The sequence below is a fragment of the Perca flavescens genome, chromosome 5 (assembly GCF_004354835.1).
Source record: "Perca flavescens isolate YP-PL-M2 chromosome 5, PFLA_1.0, whole genome shotgun sequence".
In the NCBI taxonomy this organism is placed as follows: Eukaryota; Metazoa; Chordata; class Actinopteri; order Perciformes; family Percidae; genus Perca; species Perca flavescens.
The window spans coordinates 20,944,974-20,971,407 of NC_041335.1; positions in this window are offsets into that span (position 1 = coordinate 20,944,974).

A 26,434-nucleotide genomic window follows, 5' to 3' on the forward strand; every position below is an offset into this window, starting at 1 on the left:
TTTTCTTACGAGTGAAGTCACGGACCTGTCAGCATTGGAAGACGTGTGACTGTGGAAGCTTGTAGTTTTGTGAGATCTGATCATAAAGAGGTAAAAACGTTGTCAATGTAGGGATCTTTAAGTAAATCCGAGAGAGGTCCGTCGTATGTCCGTGGTAGATGTGTGAGCCGGCTACAGGCACCACCAGATCACAGTCCTTTCAGGAGCCATGCTAGTTGAATTTTGCAGAGAAAAAGTGAGCATCATGCAGCGGCGAAGACAGTTAAGTTTAGGCACCAAAACAACTAGTTAAGTTTAGGAAAAAGATCATGGTTTGGATTAAAACACTCCCTAGGAATGAACATGCGTTTCCTGGGTAAAAACCTTTTGTTTTCGCCAGGAGGTGAACTCCGCTCCCCGGCTTAAAAGCTCTGTTTTATGTTGACACCACATTGTGCTATTTCATTTTGATATTTCCCACTGAATATTGAAGTTCACAAGTACGGTAAGTGTTTTGGCATGCCTGGCTGAGGTGCACTATCCATGTGTAGTGGAAGGGGGATTTAATTCTTGTTTTGTTTTGTTGTGCATGATCAAAAAACATCCACCCCTCGATTTTGTGAACAAATCGCACCCTGTCCATGTACATACATTTTAACAGAGGAGAAAGGCTATTAATAAAATGCTGATAAAATTCGGCGGAGAATCCGTCAGAGCCAGGGCTCTTACCACTCCGCATTGATCTAATTGCTACTTGGATTTCCTCCAGAGCAATAACCTCTTCTAGTGTTTTTGCAGCATCAGAATCTAATGTCGGAATAGGAAGGTTGTCAAAGAACGGGTTAAACAGGTCAGGATGTTCCAGAGACTCCAGAGATTTGTAAAGGTTACAGTAAAAATCTCTAAAAGTGTTATTTATTGTCTCTGTATCTGTTGTTAGGTCACCTAATTCCAGTCTAATTTCAGTAATAAGCATTTAGCTATTCGACTGACGCAGCTGATAGGCGAGTATTTTCGATGCTTTCTCACCATATTCATAGAATGTCTTGATTTTAAAATCTGTTCCTCGGATCTAATTGTAGTATGAGATTAGTTAGCTAGTTTAATCGTTCCCGTTTTTTCTTATTAGGTTGTGAACTGTGTGAGATTATGTGACCCCGTAAAAATGCCTTTAAAGTTTCCCATACAGATACATCCGGGGTTAAGTTAGTCTCAAGGAAAACTGTCATTTGTGTATTAATGTACTGGACAAAGCCATTATCACAAAGAAGAGTGGATTGAGGCGCCAAGAGCAGTAGGTATTTTGTTGTTTGGGGAAGTTAAGGCCAAGTACCAGGGGACTATGGTCAAATATTACAATACTATGGTAGGTGCAAGAATGAATTTGGACAAGTAATTGATACAAGAATATTTCAGATGAACTGGAGAGAAAAAAGAATACTGTCTACCCGTGGGGTACAAAAAGTGCAATGGATCTAGAAGTCCTAGCATATTAAGGAATGATTCACTGAATTATGTTTTTGAGATTTTTAGACATATATCAAGCTGTCATTTGTTAAAAAAAAAATAAAACTTTTAATATCTACCACTTTACACCCCAAATAGCCTGTCAAGTTTGTCAAAAGTAATACATTTAATACACTCTATCAATCATTTTGTCTTCTCAGTAGAACTATTTGTTCATTTGTCTTCCTACATTGCACATCCTAGATAGACTCTCAATGGAGTCAACGAGTCACAGTAACTTATCATCCACCCAATCAGTCATTCAATCATTCTGGCAGACAATCGGAGTAACTCGGGTATAAAAAAAGTATGCAATACAGTTTTTCATTTTTGACAGTCTGATTGACAATAAAGTCCTTAAACAGGCTTCTTCTGCACATCTGTTCTAAAGCAGACAGACAGAGATTGCTCCATTTTGGGCTCCCACCTTAACTTGTTCTTTATGGTTCATCACTTCATGCTGGCTATCAAGTGCAGTGCCCTTGCACTGGTGAATTGGCACACGATTTCTTTGTTCTTCTTTTCCCCCTGCCGATACCTGTTCCCGAATTTTCTGAATTACCACATCATTGGTTGCACTGAGCTTGGGGAAAGTGGAATAGAGGCTGGAGTGTTGATTCAAATCAGACGGTGCCTGCTCTTCTTCCTTCTCGAGGTTTTGGACATTCAAAAAAACCTTGTCCACTCCCCATCGCTGAAATCCTTCAGCAGGATGCCACCAATATGCTCCGTGCATCATCTTGATCCAAAAGCAACAATTCCATATGCCATTCCTTTGCAACAATCCTCTAGAAGGCAGTGCCTAAAGCAGGGCAGACCATAATATTAGTTGGCTAAAAGAACATATTATTTGCATAATAATAATAATTTCACAATTCTATGATTAATCAAAGTAAGTACTTCAGTTATTTAATTATTGGAATTCAATTTCTGCAATTATGAAACTAGGTTGCAGGACTTTACTCAATGATATGTTATGAAACATTCAGTGCACCTTGGCCGGGTGCACGCTGCTTTAAAATACCATAACAGGACTGAATTGAATGGACATGACTCCTAGCCCTAAAACAACTACAACTACAAGAAGAATAAATAAAACTTGCCAATATTCAATTGGTAGTTGGTGTATGATAAGTATGTGTAGAAAAATTGCAATGTGCTTATTTGCTATATAAGGGTTTAATGATGTGACATATAGACTTGGCTATCTCTGTTTATAAGGTAAATGGTTTTGTTTTACATATATGACTGACAGTATGTGTTTCATTACTATGTAGGTATGATTATTTTTTTTTTCTTTTAGTAGCCTGTTCCCTTATGTCAGTGAGCTCTACATCGAATTGTGGCCACTGATATTAGATTAGTTGTCTCAAGCAGTGCAGCCAGTGTTTTCACAATTCCCAAAATACACTTTCAAAATTAGAATCTTCATTGTCCAGTCAGCTGTTCTGACTTCAAGAATGTCTTTTTTTTTTAGACACCAGCAAATCATGACAGGGCATTAAAATTGCAGTTAAAGTTGCCTTGTTTTGCAAATGGAACCCATCAGGTGATGCACCTGTGTACCACCTGTCAGTAGCGGCGCCAGATATTTTCCTTTGCTGATGCTATGGGGTTGCTCAACGTTTCAGTGAGGGAGCTCTGAAATTTAGAGTTTCCCTTGACACACACAGTCTAACGTTACAAACGCGCGCAGATATGCACCCACTTCCACCGCGTTTTGCTAAGCGAGCCAACGAGAGAGATCGATTGATGTATTATTTTTTTTTTTTAACTAAAGTTAAAACTAGAGTTGCCGATAAAACAGCACCATAAACCTCTGATTAGCCCATCAAACATATTTCAAATACCAGCCAACAAGCCAGGTTTACACAATCATTACTGCAGCTTTCATACAGTAGCTTATATTTTCAGAAGAGTAATGCAGCAGGCCAAATAGACCACACACAGCCAAGCACACACATCCTCACACAGTATTCATACTTGCACACATGGTAAAAATTATGTAGTCATATCTGTAGTGACTTAATATATCTAAAAAAGCCACTAAGGGCAAACAGCTGAACCTGTTTCGATCTATACTATACTATTTCAAGCTAAAAATAAACCAGTGCGCTGTATAACTTTGGATTTATGGATCCATTTATTCATAGTTCTGTAAAACACATGTTCACAGTAATGTTGTACTACGAGACAGAGATAAGAGTAAAGTTCTTGCATGGACCCCTATTAGATGACTCATCCACTTTGGCCCCACTGTGTGATCCCCTGGTCTAATGTCATTTACAGCAGTGTAACGTAAAGCATCCTCAGCAGCAATCACAGCCACGGTGAGGTCATCTTCCTCCGGTGGCTTTATCCTGGTTGGTGACAGGTTCACCATAGCTCTCAGTCTCATTTACAGGTTTTGATAAAGTCTCCACGGGTTGACGTTTAGGGAGTAAAAAACAATCCATTGCTAATGTTACACTCACTTCTCTAATCCTAACGGCCCAAATATTGTGTTCTTCTTCTTCTGCGTAAATATGTTACTGCAAAAGTAAGGTCAAAAGTTCAATGCATGCTGTGCCCATTGGCCAAATACAATCAACTGTGTTGGCTTTATGTTTTTAGTCTAAAAATAATCGGTTTGTTTGATTAATGTATTTATTCATTTTTCAAATATAAATTATACTATTTACACATGAACGAAATATAAATATAAATAAATGTAATGCTAAGGGGATGCTATTGGAATCCTAGGGGTAGCTACAGCACCCCCAAGCCCCTCCCTGGCGCTGCCTATGCCACCTGTTGGAAAGTCCTGGCATGGTTGACTAGGCTGTGCAGCCAAACAAACATTAATCTGGGTTAAGGTGGCGCAGGAGGGGCTTGGATTTTTGTGTGAAACCTGCATGTTCTGGTGTGTGTGTGTGTGTGTGTGTGTGTGTGTGTGTGTGTGTATGCATGTGCATGTGCATGTGTGTGATGTGCCTGTCTGGGCTTATTCATCTTCATTCTTTCCACCTTAATGTCTGGGTGTATTTTAGAGTGTGTGCATAAGACTGCACGCATTAAAGCTGCTGTGCTCAAGCTTATGACTCATTAGCTGGCAGTGTGCAAAGTGCCTTGTAGAGAGCAACAAACAGGAAACATTGGGAGAGACGGGTAGTGCAGCGGCTAGATACAGGTTGTGAACTGTGCTTTCAGACAATCTGGTAGTAGGATGAGTCAACCTGCCTCAGATTTAAGGACTCTGGCTCTGCTTCTGTTTAAACTAAAGGATTGTAAGCAGCTTTGTGCTTGCTAGTTTCGTTTAGCCTCACATCTGCAATTCTCCAACCTGAAAATAGACACACACACACACACACACAGTTAAACTAGAATTTAAATATGCTCTTTAAGGGCGTTTTCACACATACCTCGTTTGGTCCGGACTTTCGGACTTTTTAGTTTGATCCAAACCAAAATTACAGGTGTGAAACCTCCCCCGGACCGCGGTCCGGATCAAAAGACCAAACTTTGGTCCGATAAAAAGAGGTGGTCTCGGTCCGGACCAAACTGAACCATGGTCCGGTTCGTTTATAGTGTGAAAGCATTTTTTGGATGGTTCGGACTTTTGGACCAAATACAAGAAGCTCTGGCAGGCTCTCCTTGTGTTACAAGACCGGGGAAGCTCCTTTAAGGTGCTTAGTGAGAGAGAGTGACGGTGAATGCGTTCAGAGAAGACAGCTGTCGGCTATCAGAGCAGAGAATACATCAGCAGTTTATTTGTTAAGTAGTAAATGTACAGCGTAGGTTTCAGTTTGTCTCTGAATAAATGCTCCAGAAAGAAAGTTCCCGTGTCTTGCTTCTCAACATCACAACAAAAAGGGCCGCGACAGTAGGGGGAGAGCAGCAGTCAGTTGGAAAAACTCCGACACAGAGAGAGCATATGAGAGGACGAGGAAGCCCTTCAACAAACCAATCAGTTAGAAGTATCTGGAGACGTACCTCACGTATGTGATGACGGCAGGATGTAGGTTTGTCACGTATAGATCTTTAGTGCGCTTGCAAAACTGCAGTGTGAAACCACAACTTACCGGATCAAATGTATACAATGTAACAAAAACATGAACCTTGGTCCGGACCTTGGTTTGGACTTTCATGTGTGAAAACGCCCTAAGATTTGAGAGGTAGCTTATTTGTCATACATACTGTTATCTGTGAGAAGCAGATGTTGAGAATGGATGACATTAAAGTGTTTTTACACAAACTATAACTGAAATGAATGATGATGTGATAGATTTCCCTGGACAATTCAAAGGACGAATTGTCTATGTGCAGCTATGGCACTAGTTGTGTCGCTCTGGGAAGCTTCTTTTTCTACAGCACAGCAACACATTGCCACAGGATATAACATCCTTGCTTTAACATGTCCACTTTCTACTGTTGATCTCTGTTTTTTTATATATACCAAACTAATATTTGCTTTTTTTTGGAACTGAATCTTTTTGCTGTGTGTTGCAGCAGTGTTTTGCCATTGAGAACGAGGGGGCTAACCGCTAATTACATTCTGGGATATACGTATGTTAACTCCTGTTGTCGCTTTGACAAAATACATGAGCAACATTTCACATGAAGGGCCTTGGCAGATGCACCTTCACATATGTTCGCTCCATTTACCAAGACTGTTCACCCGGCACTATACATAAGACAGCACCGCTGTGCTGCATGGCGTTAGTATCACATCAGACGCATGAAAGATTTAGAGAAAGATCACTTAAAACTGGTTTAATTTACAACAGCAGTAATCCCTCCCAGCAAAGCTAGGGTACAGTATGTGTTGATGGAGGTGATCAAGTTACACTGTTAGGATAATTCAACAGTGTCTAAAGGATTTTCAGTCACAAGAAACATGGACAAAATAATAATAATGACCTAGACTTGAATAGATGTGGATTACTGCAGTCATAAGAAAACAAATAGCAGCTAATTTTAGATTATGTGTGGACACATTATCTGTTCTGTAAAATCAGATCTAATTTTTTATTAAAATATCAGTTTATATTGTTTGCCTGTGGTTGCCTTTCAAGTTGTACACAAGTGTTAATTTCCTCTCTTTTTAGATGAATAGCAAATATTTAACACTGCTGATAAAATCATGGGCTGAGTGTGTAAGTATAAAAGTATGGATATGTGTTTATTAGGGGTGGGAATCACCAGAGGCCTCATGATACGATATATCACGATACAATATTATTGTGATTTTAAACATATTGCAATATTCTGCGATATATTGCAATTTATTACCTTTTTTCCACCTTCAAATTTTTCCCTATTTCAAATGATGTCCCCAAAAGGAAACTTTGTTAACATGTGTTTTATCTAAAAATATACATTTCATTGTTTGTTCATCTCACTTCACTTGTATTGCTGCAAAATGGGATTGTCAAGCAGACAAACTGACCAACACAATAATAGATCAATACTTGGGCGTCTGTGTATCGATACAGTATCGCCACGGAAAATGTCACGATACTATGCTGTATTGATTTATTTCCACCACCCCTAGCATTTATAGAATATACAGCATTTCTCACAGACTATTAGTGAGAAACTTTAATCTCTCTCTCAGTCTTCCTAAGCTTTACATTTATCTTTCAGTTGGACGTTTCAAAAAGAAAAACTGAATTGAAGATACTGAAAGGACCAGAGTTGGCTCTATGGAATACTGAGCATTTCATCTTGAAGAGGTTTAAATTGAGCGTTACACATATGGGTGCTTACACAGATATGTGCACACGTACATAGCCTCTTTGAATTGACAGCACTGAGAAAACTCGGAAGCAGTGAAGAGTTTGTTGAAATGACTGTGATGTTCTTTGACGTCTTATTATTGCGTTATGAAGCAAAACAAAAACAACAAATGGAAGCCGTTGTGCTTGTTTATTGCTTAAGGGCTCATTTAATTTGATCACATATTATACAGCATTTCATGTTCACTCATATCTTTTCATACGCCGACTGTGTTACTGTTTAGAAAGCAATCTCTATCTGAGTAGTGTCTACTAAGATGAAATGTTTTTTGTAAAGCATATAATTGGTAAAGATTAAAACATTTTATCAGTCAAATCAAACATTGTAATTGGGTGTTAGGTGTTCATCCCTGTGAAAGTAAAAAGCTCTATTCAAAGAAACTAAGACCCATTGATTTCCCCCTGCATGTTTGATAAAGAATGCAGAAGTGTTAACTTATCAATCATTCATTTCTCTAACTAGCATTGAGGAGCTCAGGGTGGGTCTGTGTGGCAGCACAAATACAATAATCCTTGATTTTTCTTAGAGAATTACCCATACACTTTATAACAAAAAAGTAAAGCATAATAATTTGTTTTTTATTCAAGCAAATAAACTAAAGTGTACAGGTACATTGTGCACGGAAGGGTCAGTGTTCGGGACTCTACTAGTTTGGTAATGACGCCTGATGATAGTTTGGTTATTTTATTTTATAGGTATAACAACACTAACAATGGCCCTGTTCCATTTAAGTGTCCCAGTAGACCATGCCAGTGACCTTTTATGCACAGTACCAGGATCCTGGAACTGAAGAACCTAAATGCATGAAGCCATTATAATTTTATAAGTTCCATCTGTGCTTTTCTTGCTATAACAAGCAAAAAGGTCTGCAGTGTGTACATAATGTCACCCTTCTGACTTTGTTCTTTGACATCTTTTCCCCCTGTTGATGAGTTTGATTATGATTGTATCAAAAGGGTGAAAATGATACATTTGAATGTATCAAACATCTTCAGTTCTAGCTGCCGACAGCCTCAACAAGTTCCCATTTCTAGTGCAGGAAATGATCAAATATTTAAATTTTTTTTAACATCCTGTGCTAATGTTGTGTTTTTGTATTGTACGTTTCAAATTCCATGCCTGTTATTGCGGACCTGAAGTAACCATATCCTGCTATGGTTAAAATAGCGAAGGCTGGTTTGGAATAAGTATTCTACCCTGCATACATACTGTGCCACATATTTAAGCTCAACTCTGCTTTTCATCTTTCCTTTACAGCTATTATACTACATTGTTGATTCTCTATAACACAATAAGTCAAGAGAAACTACATTGTAATGAGCAGTATTTTTTTCCCGTCCCCCCATACTGATCTGCTTGTTTCTAAGCAAGCAATACTGGTAAGCCAAACACCTGGCAACTGTGATCCTAAATCTGGCAACCACCTCACCAAAGCAGTCTTTGCAAACAGATGAGAATTAGATTTTTTTTGTGCAGTGTTTTAATGTGAAAAATGAACTACTATCAGTTAGGTTTGGAGCAGTGGGGAAAAGGGGAAGGAATCAAGAGGGAGAGTGGGAGTAAATACTGAAATAGTCATTTAATTTAATTTGTCTGCTTACTGGCTCCAAGATACAGCTAAATAGACTGTAGTATATTATGTATGGTGTTGAAAAGAGAGATAAATGTTACTTCAGGGAATAGGATAGAGCTTTGTGGGCATGAATCCACATATGTGTGCGAAGCTGTGCTGTGTGTTCCCTTTCTACTCTTCACCGCCGTGTCTGCGGGCTCTCTCTCTCTCTCTCTCTCTCTCTCTCCTCCTGCAACATTGTCAGTATAATCCACACCTGTGAAAGCAGTCTGTCTCCTCAGTTTCACAATATGGAACAGTAAATTTCGATTGTCTCCAATGAACTTGCTGAGCTTAAAGGTCTGGTACTAGCCCCTCCTGTGCTTCAGAGTCAAGTTGTGTGTGTGTGTGTGTGTGTGTGTGTGTGTATCAGCTATTTTCCACAACTGAGCCGGGAGAAGCCTCTGAAAGCCGGGCCTAGGTCATTGTTTATCAGCAGGCTTTCCCCATGGTTTTTCAAAAGCTTAGGTACTAACATAGCACTGGGCAGGGTGCTTTAGATACTCAAATATCACACCAGTGTCCTTTGGGAGCAAACATAAGACTATTAGAGGCGATTTAGAATCCCTATGCAAGGGATAGCAAAGTTAGTAAGAAGCAGAGCACAAAGGGATTAAGATATTGTCCTTGTGCATGACAATGTGTGTCCATGTGAGTTGTCCTTGAAGTGTTCAGATAAAAAGTTATGCAGCTTTGCGAGCAATATAAAAGGGACAGCACGGCTTAGAAAGTTATACTGATGAATCAAGCAAAATCCACCAACTGTCAAATTATTTAAAGGTTGCTATAATAACTTAAAAGGTTACATAAATGTTGTTTTCGGGAGAAAATTGCTGTTTTATTTCTGAATGGGTTGTTTAACAGAGATATAAGCGAGGGGGAACATACTTTTAATATTAGTCCTCTTTTGTCTCACATCCGCTAGGCAGAAGGTTAAGATAAAAAAACGCACACACATTTGTGATTAAACTTAATTTATTTTCTCAATCTTTCCTGCTCTCTCGTTCACTACCTCCAGCAAGATTCCGCAGACTCCAGCAGAGACAGATACATAAATCATCTCATGAGGCTCGTTGCCCAGAGAAACAGACTGGGATCATAGGAAGGATTATATACAACTCTTTGGTTTAGCCCTGGGCCCTCTGATAGGCTGGTGCCATAGCAACCGCAAGTTAGTGTTAGCAGGTTGTCTTGGTGTGAGCAGTCTAAGTAATGTTGTAATCTTGTAATGTGTGCTTTGACTGGTTAGGTGGGGTTGTGTCAGCATCAGGTTAGGATGAGATTACGTGGGAGTCCTTGCCATGTCAGATAACAGTTCTCAAACTGTGTGCAAGCAAAGAAGCTGCCAAGTAAGAAAACTTGGCAGGCACAACAGCATCTGGGGCAATATGCTGTGATGAGATTACAATTTATGAATATTTAGATAAATGGTAACTCACTAATTATTGCATTTCTGTAGAGGAGTAATCTCTGGAAGCCCCAGGAAGGGGTTAAATTAATAATTTGTACACCCATTTATCACAAGTGTGACTCAAAAGAACTTCACCACGAAATAAAAGTAAACCTAAAGTTAACTAATCATCAATCACAGAACAAAATGATTATGTACATAGAACCCAAACATTAGTCATACTGTTGGCTTTGCATACTGTTTTTGAGATATAAAGAAAGAATAGCTCAGAAAGAGATAAAGAATTTTAAAGGAAAAAAATATCTAATGAGGCTAAAAAAACACATGCACACCTGCATGCACGCACAAACAGACAACATACTGTACAAACAAACACACACAAGTAAAACAATGCATTATGAACCAGGTGCTCATTATAGGACAAGAGGAAGTGGTTCTTGTTTGCATGGCTGTCAATTCTGTAGCACTTCCTTCCTTTGCTTGCACTGAAGATGATGCACTGTAGCTAAGAAATAAGGAAATACTGTAGAATTTAATCCATGTCTTTATTACTTACAGTACATGCATTCATAAGAAAATATAACCCTTTCAGGAATTGAGTAAAAGCTGGAACGTTACTGCAGCAAATAACATACATTGGTACGGTTCTGACAAGAGTCAATGTACACTTGTGGAAGATGTGCTGAGAAATAATGACACCAAATAAAACATATTTTGTCTCAACCTAAATAGGTGCTAGTATTGGATAGCTCACATTGTGGCCTTTGTCTCTCAGATAGAAGGATCACTTACATACACATCTTTTAGAGGGAAATTTCACCGCTGGAAAGCTTAATATATCTTTAAATTGGGTCACTAATGTAGTAGAAATGTGAAAAGAAAATTGAAATTGGTACCTTCTAGGCCGAGATAAGCCCGAAAATGTGTTTTTGGCTCATATGGATGAAAGACACCAAATCCCAGAATGCACTTGCTTTGCTACTGTATGAGGCCACTCCCAAGCCACGCCTACCCTTTACAGACAGACAGTGAGACGATCAACTCAACAAGTGTGTTTTATTGTCATTTCAACCATATACACAAAAAAACGTTTCACCGTGGCTCAAGTGGCTTTTTTTTTGGCCACAGCTGATACATTATCCGCACTTCTTTCAGCGGATTGATTGATAGCTCCAGAGTGAACAGAACTGTGTCCATGGCGACGCTCTGCTATGCATGGCAACGGTGTGTTATCCTTAGCCAGAGGCGCGGGAAGTCATTTTCAGCAGGGGGTGCGGGGTGCTCTCGGGGGGGGCGCAGAAACGATTCTACCTCTGCCTCCCCCCCCCTCCATGAAGTACGTTACATACGGTGCGAACTAAATGGGCACTAAATCCCATGCCAATCACTACTGGTCAAAAGATGCCTTTGCAGCGGCCCAGGTTTAATTCCGACCTGCGGTCCTTTGCTGCGTGTCATTCCCTCTCTCTCCCCCTTTCCTGTCTATCCACTGTCACTATCAAATAAAAAATAATAAAAAAAAAAGATGAATGACTAGTCCAGCTGAGCAGGCATCAAGTATGCCTTTCCAGTTCAATTAACCAAGTACCGCCATCTGACTCACACATCACAAGACAATGTTAGAATTAATTAAATCATACCAAAGCGTTGTATGGCTCAAGACTATGGCGATATAGTATTCACAAAAAATCACCCAAGCAGAAAGCACAATAGTAATTCTGAAACGTGATTGACTGAAGATACAACAATGCCATCACACAACACAGCTGAGTGCAGGTTGCAAAATAACAGTCACTTAGTCAGCTGCAACTTCACAAACTGCAAAAGCCAACATATAGGCTACTGCACTTGACAACTGTCTCATACAGGCCTATATAGCAGCATCACAAAATTATGATGCAATACGTCTGATATGCATGGCATTTCAATAAACTAAACAAAATATGTACATTATCTGGTCACACGGTCACAACAGATTATATTAAGCTACTCAATTTACAGATAGCATAATAGCTCTTACGTCGGGTCAGTGCCTCGTTAGTGAGAGAGCGGGTCTTTCTGCCGCAAGCCTTGTCCCCCCTCCGAGATGCTGGACATTTAGCTGCTGATTCTGAAAGGCTAATATCCCTCTGGGTATAACTTCCTCCCAGACGGTCTCTGTAATCGGTCCCCGTAGTGCAGGGTCTTCAGAGATGATGGTACCTGAGGGGCCATTACCTTGTTCTGTAATGCTGATGACCGCCGGCTTCATCTCTGTCTTTTTCTACAACAACATCGCTAAAGTTAACGTTAGCCACCGTTAGCTGTGGCTGAGTGTAGCTGGTAGAAGGCAGCGATTCTTCCAAGCTAACGTTGGCTAGCTCCTCAACATCCTTCTCTTAGTCATTCCCAGCTCTTTTTAAAAAGCTATTTATTCGCGGGACATTTTTATAGCAGCCGCTTTCTCTCCGTTTTCCACACTTTCACTCGCTGATGCAACCCAATCTGACCGGGGATCAGTTACAAATTAATTCCACTCTTTCAATCTCAACGCGTTCTTAGAAAGCTGATATTGGATCAGTGCGATGTAAACAACCTGCTCTATGCCCACCCACTTTATCTTTAGCCAATCTACACAGTGCATGCGGCCTTCTCCCAATCATTACATTAAACAACTTGTATTTTATTCTGATTGGATAATTATCACCATAATGATTAATGCCCATTGGGTAATACGGGCTTGATCGCAATTTGCCAACAAGGGGTGCTGCCGCCAACAAGGGGTGCTGCCACCAACAGGGGGTTGCTGCAGCTACCCCAGCACCCCTACTTCCCGCGCCTATGTCCTTAGCAACGGTCTGTTATGTAAGGGATAATGTAGAGCAAGGCGGTTGTTATAGCGAATACAACCCCGACAGGGTGATCAGTCTTGAATCAGCCTGAAGGAAGGCCTCGCTCTACATTATCCCGCTTATTACATAGCTACTTACCAAATAAATCAATAATTTGACTAATAACTTGACAAAATATTGATTTAAATGGGAGTTTATTGATTTAAATACGATTGTATTGCTTCCACTAGAGAAAATAGTCTGTTCTGTCTCTACGGTTGGAATCCTGCCTCCATAGCAACGTAAAAACTCTGTAATGCAATCCTTCGTCTATTAGCTACTCAACACCACCTTATGGGCTGTGGTTGTAGCCGTATATTTTATGGGGTGCTGCCGTGGTGGACAAATGACCCAGCTGCTGTTTTAATCACTGCAGGAATTGACACAACATTAGCTGAAGCGTTGTAGTGAGCTAGCGGGCTATCGGCTGCTCTAATTTACAGTAAACGGAACATTTCTGTTGATGGTGAAGTGAGACACGGTGAATGGCTTCTTTGGGAATATTTATATGGGCGTTTATGTCCTCATTCATCTCGTTTCCTTTTTGCAGAGCTGATGCATGTTGACACACCTGTAAGTTAACGTTAAACAAGTTGCAATGTAAGCTAACTAATTAGCGTTGTTGTCCCTACAGCTGTTACTGCGTAGCTAGCGATCAGAGACGGTATAGAAAGATACTAGCGATAGACGCTCATCAGATCTGCTGTCATTGCTTGGAGGACAGAAGTTGCTCCACGTTTCCCCACTTTTTGCCACAGCTGATAGGCTAAATTATCCGGACTTCTTTCAGCGGATTGACTGATAGCTGTCCTCCAGAGTGAACAGAACTGCGTCCATGGCAACGCATTGCTTTTGCATGGCAACGGTGTGTTATCCTTAGCAGCGGTCTGTTATCAAGAAATAACAGACCGCATTCTACATTAGAATTCAACCAAGCCATGTAATAAAAGAAGGCTAACACATAGCTACTAGCATTAGCTCTTGGTGGGCTGTGGTATAAACATTGAGTATAAACACAGCCGTACATTTGCGTGGGATGTAGCTAGAATTGTCGGCATTTTACAGTCACAAACTCCACCAGCAGTTAGCAGTTAGTTGGATACAAATCACCCCATTTCTGCAACAGGCAGGGGTAACACAGCCCACCTCCACTAGTAGTCTTACCCGGTGACAGCAGGCTGGATTGTCCACAGCAATATTTCCACAACAACAAAAACACAGCACAGTCTCTGAACTCGCGTTGGGAGTTTCGTTGAAGTTGGATGTAGTCCAGTTTGTTTAATGAGCGGACACTTGCAAGCATGATTGGTGAACAGATGGCTGGCTAGCGTTAGCTTTCCACCGGCACACTCGTTCAACACTCCCAACTGATGAGGTCACTTTACCGGCCATAGGAATTGAGCACCACCGCTGGTCTCCGTGCAGGCAAAGCTTGAGTAGTGTGTCGAGTATTGCGTCCGTAATAAAGTGTCTTGCATATTCTCCGATGTGTTCCAATGTATCCCGGTGGTACACGTGTGTGGTAGTTTGAATGCACATAATTGTTGTTCTAAAATTTCCGTCGGGATGAACAGTTTCTGCTCCTGCTGAGAAGCTAAGCGAGGATTCAAGATGGCTGACACTTGTTTTTTTCCTCGGCAATCTCCGGAAAAAGCCGACAGTCCAACCCCCTTTGGGCTATGCGGAAGTGGCTCCTAATACAGGCAATGAATACAGGCTGTAGTCTTTTGCCTCCGGGCAAAAAAGCCTCAGATGACGCAAAAATCGTCATTTTGCGTCATCTGAGGTTTTTTTCCAGACCCACAATACAGAGATCTCCCCTCTCAGGGGGACATGAGGGAGGGAAGCATGGTCATTCAAAATTACTACCAGGTTTCTACTGATACAAAGCTTAATGCTAATCGGTGAAGTTTCCCTTTAAGCTGAAGAATGACATGTGGTGCTCCTGTCATATATGATTTAAAAGTGTGACACATGTCTGACACATCTGAACACAACAAACCAAACACTAAGCAGAGACAAAGATACGTAGTGAGCAAATGTATATGGAACAGTGCAAGTACATGTATATGTATTGGCTAACAGCTAGCCAATGAGAGCTTGGCTGTCAGACTCTTTTACCTAGCCCAACTGGGCGAGCTCATGAATAGTAATGAGCTCAGGCAATATGGTGTCAGACTGACCAGCTTTTGTAATTGGCCTGATTTCTCTGCTTATTTCTTTTCAGTGGCTAGAGCTGACAGAGGAGGTAGCATTTCATTTTCACATTCACTACATAACACAAACACATATAGACCTAACTCAAAAAATGCAAGTAAAAATGCTTTGACGTATGGCAGGGCACCTTTAAGTATGTTTGTAATACAAGAAAAACAACCCAACCAACAAAACACATAAGCCCACAAATGCAGGCAGGCAGCTTCTAACCATTGGAGGAGTTTACTGGTCACTAGGGCAGGCATCCTGAACACCACAGCTGCTATCAACACCACATTCCACTTTTACCCATTGTCTTTTTATTTGTTGGACCCTCTTTTGGTTCCTTAGTCAAATTTATTGTACAGCATTGGATTCTTTGGGAACAGGAAATAGGAACAAGATGAGTACACATGAAATAAAATGTGTCCTGCTCATACATTAACACCTTCTTCTCATCTTTTCATCAGATCATCCTCTTGTGCCTCCTCTCATCCCTAAAACAAAGGTGTCATCTCTACTCCTTTTTTTACTCACATAATCACACTCGCATGCACATACTGATGGATATGAAAATGAAGGATTGTAGAGGTTGCAGCGACACGACGGAAGGAAGCTGAGAGCATAGCACAGACAGATGGAGAGATGGGCGGGTCAGTGACGATAAAGGGAAATCATAGACGTGGGTGACAATTAATCCTTCAGTCCTACAGTTCATCCTTCAGCTCATCCAGGGAGAGAAGTAAATGAAAAAGTGGCAAATAGATGGATGGACAGATTAATGTGTAAATGGGTGGATAGATAGGCAGAAGGGTAGATGAATAGATAAGTGAAGAGATAAATGGATGGATGGTTTGGATATTTAGGATTCACAAGTCATTATAGCTGCATATACCGTCAGAGGGAAAGGAAAAGCTGTTTGAGGGATGGCTGGAGAAGTAATGGAGGAAAGGGGAATGGAATGAGATATTTAATGAATGCACAGAATGCAGATATAGATTTCCAGAGATGAAAACTGAAAGCAAAACAAAGATTTCTCAAAACATTCAGTCATGGAAGTACTCAGATTTTTAATTTAAGTAACAGTAGCAATACCACAGTGTAGAAACTGCTACATACTTTTATAAATACTGTTACAAGTAAAAGTACTGCTTTCAAAACTTTACTTAAGTAAGAAAACCAAAGTATGAACATTAAAATATACTTAAAGTACCAAAGGTAAAAGTAGTCATTATGCAGAATGGCCAATTTCAGAATGATATACATTCCATTAGCAGATATAATAATTATGGATGCATTTATCTGTAAGCATCACTAATGTTACAGCTGGTAAAGGTGGGGCTAATATTAACTACTTAATGTACTGTCAGGTGGCTTAATCCATAATGTATTAGTTGATTAGATCTAGTTTTAATAATCTGACTCTGCAAAGTAATTATCTAAAATGTAGTGTGGTACAAGTACAACCCCCCATTCCCCAATTGGGGCTTGTGTAAAGTAACAAAGAATTGTACTTAAGTACAGTACTTGAGTAAATGTACCTAGATTAGTACTTAAAGACCACCACTGACAACACTATATATACTATATGGTTGCATGTATAAATCTGCGTTTCTTATATACGTTTTTTTTATGGATTTTGTTTATTGCAACAGCTATGAACCATCTAGCTGTTTCTAAGGAAAATGCTGGAAAGATAAACTACAGTAAACTACAAAAATCTGAGTTTCCTTTGGCTTTTCATCTGTTGTTTCCATAATCTTTTATTTCTCCTCTAAGTTGGCTGTTGTGGAGTGACTGACCCACAGACCCACAGTTTTCATTCTCTTCATTTCTTGTCCTGAGTATTTAGAAACAACTGACCCCATAGAAACCTACAAACATTCTTCCCTCCATAATGCTCCATTTGACTCAATCATCATTATCCTTTCTTTACTTAGCTTGTGCAATTATATAAAGCAACTGCCTTCCTTCTACATATTTGCCCATCACACTGTGTTCGACTGAGTCCTGAAATTGCAAAGAGAGCCAAGACACAAAGGATCAATTATCCTTTTTGTAAAGGGTCACATCAGCTTGCACTCTCTTTGACATGTATCATCGTGATAATGAGATGATTCCCTTGTTCCCTTCACTCAAACCACGTTTTCAGACGTATGTTTCTTTCAATTGATCTGTCCTTTGCTAGTTACCAGTTTCCCTTCAGACCCCATTACATATGTATATATGTAAAAATATTGAATAAAGTTATTGGATGGATCGGTTTTGTTAGTATTTGTAATTGGCCTGTACATACCAGTAAACATTAACAGACACAGACAAGGAAAATGCATATACTATTTATAGATATATTTACATATTTATACCTTAACCTAGGTGTTTTAAATTATTATATTTTAATGGACATTTTGGGGTCACTACCTATGCACTTCATACTGTATATCATACATTTACTTGAGCAATCTTTCAGGGAAATTAAATATAGTATAATTGGTGATTTTTGATGTTATTTTTTGTGTGTGTTAGTGTAATGTTAGTGAAAACTTAAACATTTGATGCTAACAGGATGAAATCAAAGTAAATCATAAAGACAGATACATTTGGTAGTTTAACACACCATAACACCAGAATCTTGACAGAATAACCAATTAAAACAGGACTAGTTGTGGCAGAGGGCCTTTGGTCTCAACCTGAGCCTCTATCACCTGTTACCATGGCAATCTGCAGGGAGAGAGAAAGGAGTGACAAAAAGAGATATAGAGAGGGAAATAGACCGATGGGATAAATAGACTGAAAAGATCGGATTAAAAAACAGAGACTATACGTTTGTGAGGGAGACAACATTTAGACGGTGACGGACAGAGACTAAGAGACACGGAGCAAATTAGTGTTTAGTGAGTGCAGTGCACTCATCAAGGATTCAGCCCTGCACCTCACACAATGATAAGGTTTATATTGCAATATTCAATCCTTCATACACTACATGCCATACTCTTTATGCCCCTTCGCATTATAAGCACATTGGCTCCCATTTCAAAATGGAATATGGGCTCATCTGTTGGCTGAATTGTGTGTGTCTAAAGCACAAATGAAAGACTCTGTCGATATTCCATTATGCTGTATAATGTTAAGGCTCCAGAGGACTGAGAGAGAGTGAAAGCGGGAGAGGTAGAGAGCGAAATAAGAGGAAGAACAAGGAGAACTCATGTAATCCTTATGGTATTCTACTCACAGGGCTGTGTTACACAGTACAATATCAGCAAATGAGATTTGATAGGCATATTATGGATGATTTGTCTTGCTAATATTCACTCTAGAATAGAACGATCCCTGATTGTTTCACATCTTATATCTGCGTAACTGTATTTGGAAATATCAATCTCATGCTTCTCTCAGTTCAGCCCTCTTTCTCTCACAGCATCCTTTTGTTTCTGTCTTCTCTTCCATACCTCTGCTTTCATAAAAGGTCCATGGCTTTCTGTGTAATGATTCGAGGAAAGCTCGGCTGTTTCATATTATGGCTCCATGTCCCCCTCTCTCCACAGTCACGCAATTACCTCTTTGATTTGATGGCTGAATTTTTCTTCCTTTTTTCCCTGCAGTGATAAAGTAAAGATCAAGTATTGGTGTTTGTGTGTTGCATGTAAACTCCCATCAGTTTATCTGAAGAATCAATAAATTGCTTTGGTGATTTTTATTTATTTTTTTTAGAAGAGAGAGACAATGACAGAAGATGGTTAACAATCAGAAAAGTGAGGGAGACTTAGACAAAAGAGAGCAGGAGATATAGTGGGAAATGGAATTAAATCATTGGTGTTTGCAGTGCAATCTGTTATTAGTGGACTGTAACTGTGTCTACAAGATATATGATTAACACATATTTTGAGTGAAAAATCAAATAAAAAGACAATCACAAAGATGGTGTTTGGGAAAGCTTCTCATTCATTTATTATATTTCATGCCAACCATCAACAGCTGCCAAACCAGTGTCCTTGCGAATTTAGAGATGTCTGCCTTATTTTTGTTTCTGTGTCACTGTCTACTTTCTTTCACTCCCTTTGCACCCTCCTGTTCACAGACCTCCTCCCACACCAGAAGGTTGTTTATAATTTTCGAGCATGGTAAGCAGTGGTCACATTAGCATGAAATTGACTTGTTTAAAAAGCCATAAAACATTCATGGTTGCAGTGATGGCACAGTTGGCTCTCACATGCGCTCCCCTTCATTAAAAGATATATCATCATTAATACTGTGGGTGCGCGACCGCATATGCCAGTGTGAACATATAGTACTGTCCGTTGTTTCTCTGCGGTCTTGTTTATGTGCAGTTGTGTATTGTGTGTATATGCGTGCGCAAACACACAAATGGAAGCAGTGAAGTTAAGTGATCGTCATTCAGACAACCTCTTCTCACAAATCACCCTCTGTTTTTTTTGCTACCTCGATTCCTTACTCAGTCTATAAACATACATCAATCTTCACTTTTTAATTAGCTTTGTTAAGCTATTTTATTCTCATCGTTGCTTGTGAGAGAAGGGATTATTTTCTGTGTGAGCTACTAGTGAAGTGGAGCAGAGAAAAGCATATAAGAAGAAAAAGAGATGGATCCACAATAATAATCTGCAAGAGTAGCCCCCAGAGAGAGAGAGAGCAGGGATTGAGAGAGATGATCCCTCAGGGATGAAGGCAGAGAGATGCTGTACAGGCCATCAAGCTTGTTTCCTCTCACTTGTTCTTTAGTGAAGAAAATTGACTTCTGTCTCAGTCAACCATTAATCTTGTTACAGTGACTGACTCAAGTGCCAGGACATGGCAACATACATATGCATACTTCTACGCATGTGCACACACAAATACTCCAATACCACTTAAATACCACTGGTTCAATAGTGCAGTTCAAAGCTAATATTTCTTGTGTTAGTATGCTGTGCTTTTAGTCTCTTCAAGCTGGGTTAAATATGAATGAGATGAACAGTCTACTACGACTGGCTTTGTTTCCAAGAGCACTAACTACACACCACTGTACAACTGCCAGCCACACTTACAGACACACACACACACACACACACACACACACACACACACACACACACAGCTGCTAATGCACTTCACTAAATTACCTAAGACCCTCTTTGTATGAATTATTTTGCCTTGTCTAAATTCCTAAACACACTTTCCCATGCCCTGAAGGCCTGTACTTATGTACCTATACTCCTGGGTCACTGTATGATATACTGTACACTATACTGTATGATATATATAACACCATTGACTTTCATGCAGTTTCGAATCCCGGCCGGGGGCGTGACTATGGCATGGATAGGGTGGAGTTCGAATCCCGCTCAGTGCGTGCGTAACAGTGGGTGCTTCAGCAGGACCCTTGAAGGGCGGTTTGAATCCCAGCCGGGGCGTGGTTAGAGTGTGGTTAGGGCGGGGTTCAAACCACAAAATCACATCAGTCAAACAGAAACACTGAAGTACCTGAGTAGTATATGTGCAGGTTTAAGTTGGTTGTTTACATTAAAGCCTGTATACTTGACACATATGCATATGTAGCCTCCAGGACTGGACTGGGACAAAAAATCGGCCCTGGCATTTTTGGCCTAGGTGGCCCACACTCACCGTGATTGGTCAGACACATTCCCTGCAGACAGTCCTCTTAAAATATGCTTGCATTCTATGATATGAGTTGCCTAGTGTTCAGCGTTCATGTGATAGTTTTGGATACTTCAAGAGGGGTCTCAAGACTTATCTGTTGATCTTACACTTAAATAATTAATTAATTCTTAGAGTTATGATTTGTATATTTATGGTATTTGTTTATTTTTTGTTATTATTGATATTGTATTGCCATTATTGTTATTATTACTATTTTGCTTAATATTGGCTTAGCAACTTTTAAAAACAGTTTACTGTTAATTTTAACTATTGTAAGATTCATATTTTGTCGCTTTGGACAAAAGTGTCTGCTAAATACAATAACCATAACCATAACCCTTCCCAAAAGCTACAATAAAGCTGAGAGTAGTATATGCCCTGGAAAAGAGCACCAATACAAGAGAAGCAGTGTACTCACTCACTTTTGATTGACGACCTGGAGGCAAGTAATTGCCAAAGACGAAGAGTTTAAAGTATAATTTCAAATTATTTAATAAGATTTAAGTATACAAGTATGTATTCTCAGTAAAGTCAGTCAAAATGTTGCCTTGGCCCACACCAATGAAAAAGAAAGATTTACTCTAACAAGGTAACCTGTAAAAGAGTGAGAAACAGAGAGAAATGTCAGCTAAGTTAAGGTATATTTAATTTAGCTTATATGTCTGGGCAATGTAGAGAGACAGCTGTATACATGAGCCTAGTAGAACAGGCTGCATAGATCACACACTTTTCAGCTACCCAACATGCTAGCATTTTCAATGTAAGCTTAAGCAGTTAGGTTACCTGACAGCCACGAACTTTAATGTTACAGCCAAACTGCTTGTTGTCGTTATGACGTGAGGTGCATATAACGCACACATACAGCCCCATACATGTCAGAAATGTTGGCACATTTTGAGGCATCCGCCTGTAGATTCTTAATCTTTTTCTCCCGTAATTTCTCTGCACCTCCCTTGCACTTTGGTGGTCATTTGTCCATTTTAACGTGGATGCTAAACTTCCAGCATAAGCATAACTATTACAGCTCATGTCTCAGGGCCGGGAGTGGGGAAGGGGGTTCCTGGATTTAATTGGGTCAGGCCAGTGCCAATAAAGAAAATTAACCAATGAGCCGCTGTCAGTTTTTTATGGGCCGGCGAGGCCAAAAAAAACAAAAAACTATCGCCGATAAATTATATCGGCGATTCGGCCCAAAAGTGCGTCAGCCCACCGGGAAAATACCCGGTATGCTAGATGGCCAGTCCAGCCCTGGTAGCCTCTTATTTGTGTGACCTATGGGATGGATGCTACATGTGACATTTGGAACCTTCCCCTGTAACAGCTCCCAAATACAGCAGACACCTCCTTTTCTGTAAACTGGGGGACTGATTCCAGAGAATCCTCATTCCATTAACACTGGCCATTAACATTACAGATGTCCTGTCATAGCAGTTACTTTGCAGACATTAGTCATATTCACACTGGACTACAATTACTTGTAGTGGTTCATGGATTTAGGAATTTGCAACTCACCTCATCTGGGTTTAATGTGGGTCACTGATTTGATTTTTTATTTATAGCTAATGATGATGAGCTTCCTGAATTTACACCAAACATGCTTTCAAGGCTTTCATTAAAATTTCTACTGCAGTTTCCAAATCCAACACAGAAAAAAACCCGAGAAATCTTAGTTAACAAAATGTATCCTGATATTATGGAGATGCCATTTCACTACTGATTAATATTATCAAATGACCTGTGTTTCGCAAGATTCGGTTGGAAACTAGAATTCTCACTTTACATATTATGGAAGTTTCCTCAGAGACAAGCTCTGTAACTATTGCAAATAACTGGCCAAATCAGGACTAGCACACTGGCAGACACACATGAACATGCTCTCACCTGGAGGCTACCCAGTATAACCATTAGCAGCTCATTTGAAGCAATTTGTAGAAAATGACTTTGCTCAAGGGTATATTGGCAGTCGTTTGGGGAAGGATGGTGAGCACAGCTTGCTTCTAAAAAATGAAACAAAAAGTTGTGTAATGACATAAAAGCAGCAAGGGAGAAAAGAAAGGGATCAAGCCGCTGTTGTAATGATTGTAATGGAACAGACAATTCAAGCTGGCCGCTATTGAGATGGGGATAAGAGATTGAGAGACAGATGAAGACAATGAGAGAACAAAGGACTGCAATGTCTGCTGTTGCTGTGTGTGAGGCAAGTGTAGGGTCTAATGTGAAGGGATGAAGTCAAAGTGTTGTGAATGTGCTAAAGTATACTTTTTCACAAACAGAACACTAGTGCATTTAGCTACTTGTCTGACCCCGAATCATGCACTGCTTGAACTGTAATTCTTCCTGTATGTAGGAGCGAGAGATTGGAGGAAATAAGAATGCAGTTTAAAGGAGGGCAGAAAACAGCTCAGTGTGACGTGCTAGGCTCACTGGTGAAGAAACAGGGGGATAAGAAAAGGAAGTGTGAAGGCCAAGGGGAAAGTAAAGGGGTAAGATGGTAAAGGATGAGTGATAACCAGGAGGTGCAGAAGAGGACCCAGCAAGTGGGAACTAGTGGAGAAGAGGAGGCCAGCTGAGTGTGAACATGAACAAAGGACAGGAGAGGGAGGTTGCAAGATAGGGTAGAGAAAGCAGTGGCTCATGCTAAGCACAGACAGAAAGTCAGCGAAACTCACACCCAGTGTGAATGAGCCTCAAAGCAAGACCAGCTGGAGAGGAGAGCGAAGACGGGTGTGGAGAGGGGATGGTATGGAGCGTGAATATCTCAGTGTGAAAGTGATGAGGAAAAAACTGTAGCAAATTAGGGGCAATGGAGATGAGGTAGGGCAGGAAGAAAGCTCAAGGATTATTATTCATGGGCGACAAGAAAAAACATAATAATAAAAAATAAAAATAAAACCTTGTGCAAACCAGTGTGTAATATGCAAAATATGGGCTAATAAAGTGCATCAAGTGCGTAATATCCAAGATCCTTCATAAAATGCTGTGAGATCACAAGTTCAATTTGTTCCATGAAAGGAACCGTTTTTTGTACAAAATTCTTCTTCTTTGGAGCTCAGTGATCACCTTCTTACACACTGTGTCACTGTCTATTTAAGTCTGCTGTAAAACCTTACAACATTTGGTCTTCCACAGTTTAAAACAAACAATACAGATGGTTATTTGCATCAACTCCTTGTGTTTCTCTGGTAGTAAAGTGTTTCCTTTAGGATTTATTTTTTTTAGCAGTGGGGGCAGGTCTCTCCAAAACTTACTCCATGGAGTATACATACACACTTTTAATTTGTCCCAGACTTCTTTAGCTCTGTAGCAGTCCATTCAAAGATGCTGTTGTGTCTCATCATCGTTAGGCCTTTCTATAGACGTCAAATAATCCATCTTTGTCTAGCGTGTCTTCTGGGACCAATTTACCGTAAGACATCCCACCAGGAACTAATGCTCCGGACAACACAGACACCAGGGTCATGGGGGCACTTAAACCTTTCAACTTTAATAAAGTAGTGATTCCAGGAGGGGTTTCTCTGTCAAGGGCGGGATAACTCCCTCTTTTGTGGAGGAGGAACATATTGGTGACAGAGGCGACCTCGAAGAAAACGAGGAATGCGGTATTTCCTAACTGAGAGGTGGAAAAAGGAAAGGAAAGAGATAAAGCCAAGGAAAAGGTGAAGTAGCTGAGCTGAAGAAAGGGTAAGACCTGAAGCAAAATAATCCGTGAGGAGGAATAGTAGCAGGACAAGAGTGCTCCCTTGTGAGATCAGAGTGAGAGATAAGGAAAAAGAGCTGGCAGTGTGTGTATGCCTGGAGGGAGTTAGGGGAAGCCAAAGAGAGGTAAGACAAGCAGGAGGGAGATATGCAGAACAAGTGGAAGAAGGAGCAGAGTTCAGTGAGCTGGAGGAGGGAACAGGGCCCCATACAGTATGAGTGAGAGGAAAACACAACAGGGCATTCAGTGTGGTGCATGTGAAAGGAAGAGTCAAACTGTGTGTTTGTTTGCACCTCTTGTCTTCCCCTAGAAATGTTTCTTGGCAGTGTTGTAAGGCATTTTAAACAGTGTTTAGACCAAATGGCACTAGGACTCTCCAGGGCAAGCATTACAAATGAAGTTTTTTTTCTAGGTTTGAGAGGCATCAGAATTAGGAACAAAATGTTTTCCTCTCCATTATAGCAGGCATTGATTGACATTCCCAGTCCACCATGCATTAGGAGTAATAACTTGTTCAATTCAACTGTCATAATAAAGATTATCCTTTATTATAGTCTATTGTATGTGAAATTCAGTGTGTATATTTGTCTATGTGCTGGAGTATGCTACTGTACACATTTGCTTGCATGCATGTTTATGTGTATATGCGTGTAGACGCTATTGTCCCCAGTGAAACATTGTCAGTCCTTAAGATGTTTGCATGTGTTGACAGTTCTCCATGTCGATGTAGCCTCAAATGACGGGTAGACAAAAAATAAACATGCAATAAAATGAGGTTGCTCAGTCATCAGCGCTAAAAGGAAGCTCCACTCGTTTCAAAAATTAAAATGTCGCTCTCGTCAGTATTGTTAACATGAAAAACTCTCTCCCAAAGCTAATATCACACTGATGTGCAATAATGTTGGGATATTTGTCTGGATTTTCATATACAAATGAGTGCCATATTATAGTAGTGTTTACAAGACCCAAACCACAGAATGATAACTAATCACCAGAAAATTATGCAGTAGAATTTTGCCAATATGAATCCCTTGTGAATTGAGCCAGCAAAATGTACCTCATTCACCAATATCTTCCTAAGTTTTCTCTTAAATATGTTCTTAAGAAAGTCCCTAAGAAAAGTCTACGTCTGGTTCATGATGTGTTCTTAAATAGCAGAATTGTTCGCAGATGTGTTCTTAGAATGATGAATCCCAATGTCTTTGGGAATTGAAAGCTTGTGCCAATTGCTCCTATTTAGCATAGGTAAACGCCCCGTTAATTCCCATAAAAGGGCATGAGATGGCAGGGCTGTATCGTATGAACACTTAAGAGAAATGTCCAAAAGACATGGCAAAGACAGCGGAGGCATCGACTCCAAAAGAAAGAGAGACTTGTAGGAGGTACTGCTGCAAGAAGTTAACGAAAAATGAGACATCATATTTAGTAGCTTCAGCAGTGCATACTAAGCAGCAAATAAAACTGATGCATGGAATGCAGTTACTCATGCAGTGAACGCTGTCTCCAGAGAATGGCGCAGAACTGATGAAGTAGAAAAGAAATGGTTTGATCTGAAATCTTAGGCAAAAAATTACTTCAAAACATAGAAGATACTCTTGGCGTATACATAGCGTGATCAATCACTTATTATTGGATGGCAGGGTTCTCGTTAACATAATTGATGTGAATTGGAGGCAAATTAAGGCAAGTTTATTTATATAGGCCTAGCTCAATTCATACTCAATGGC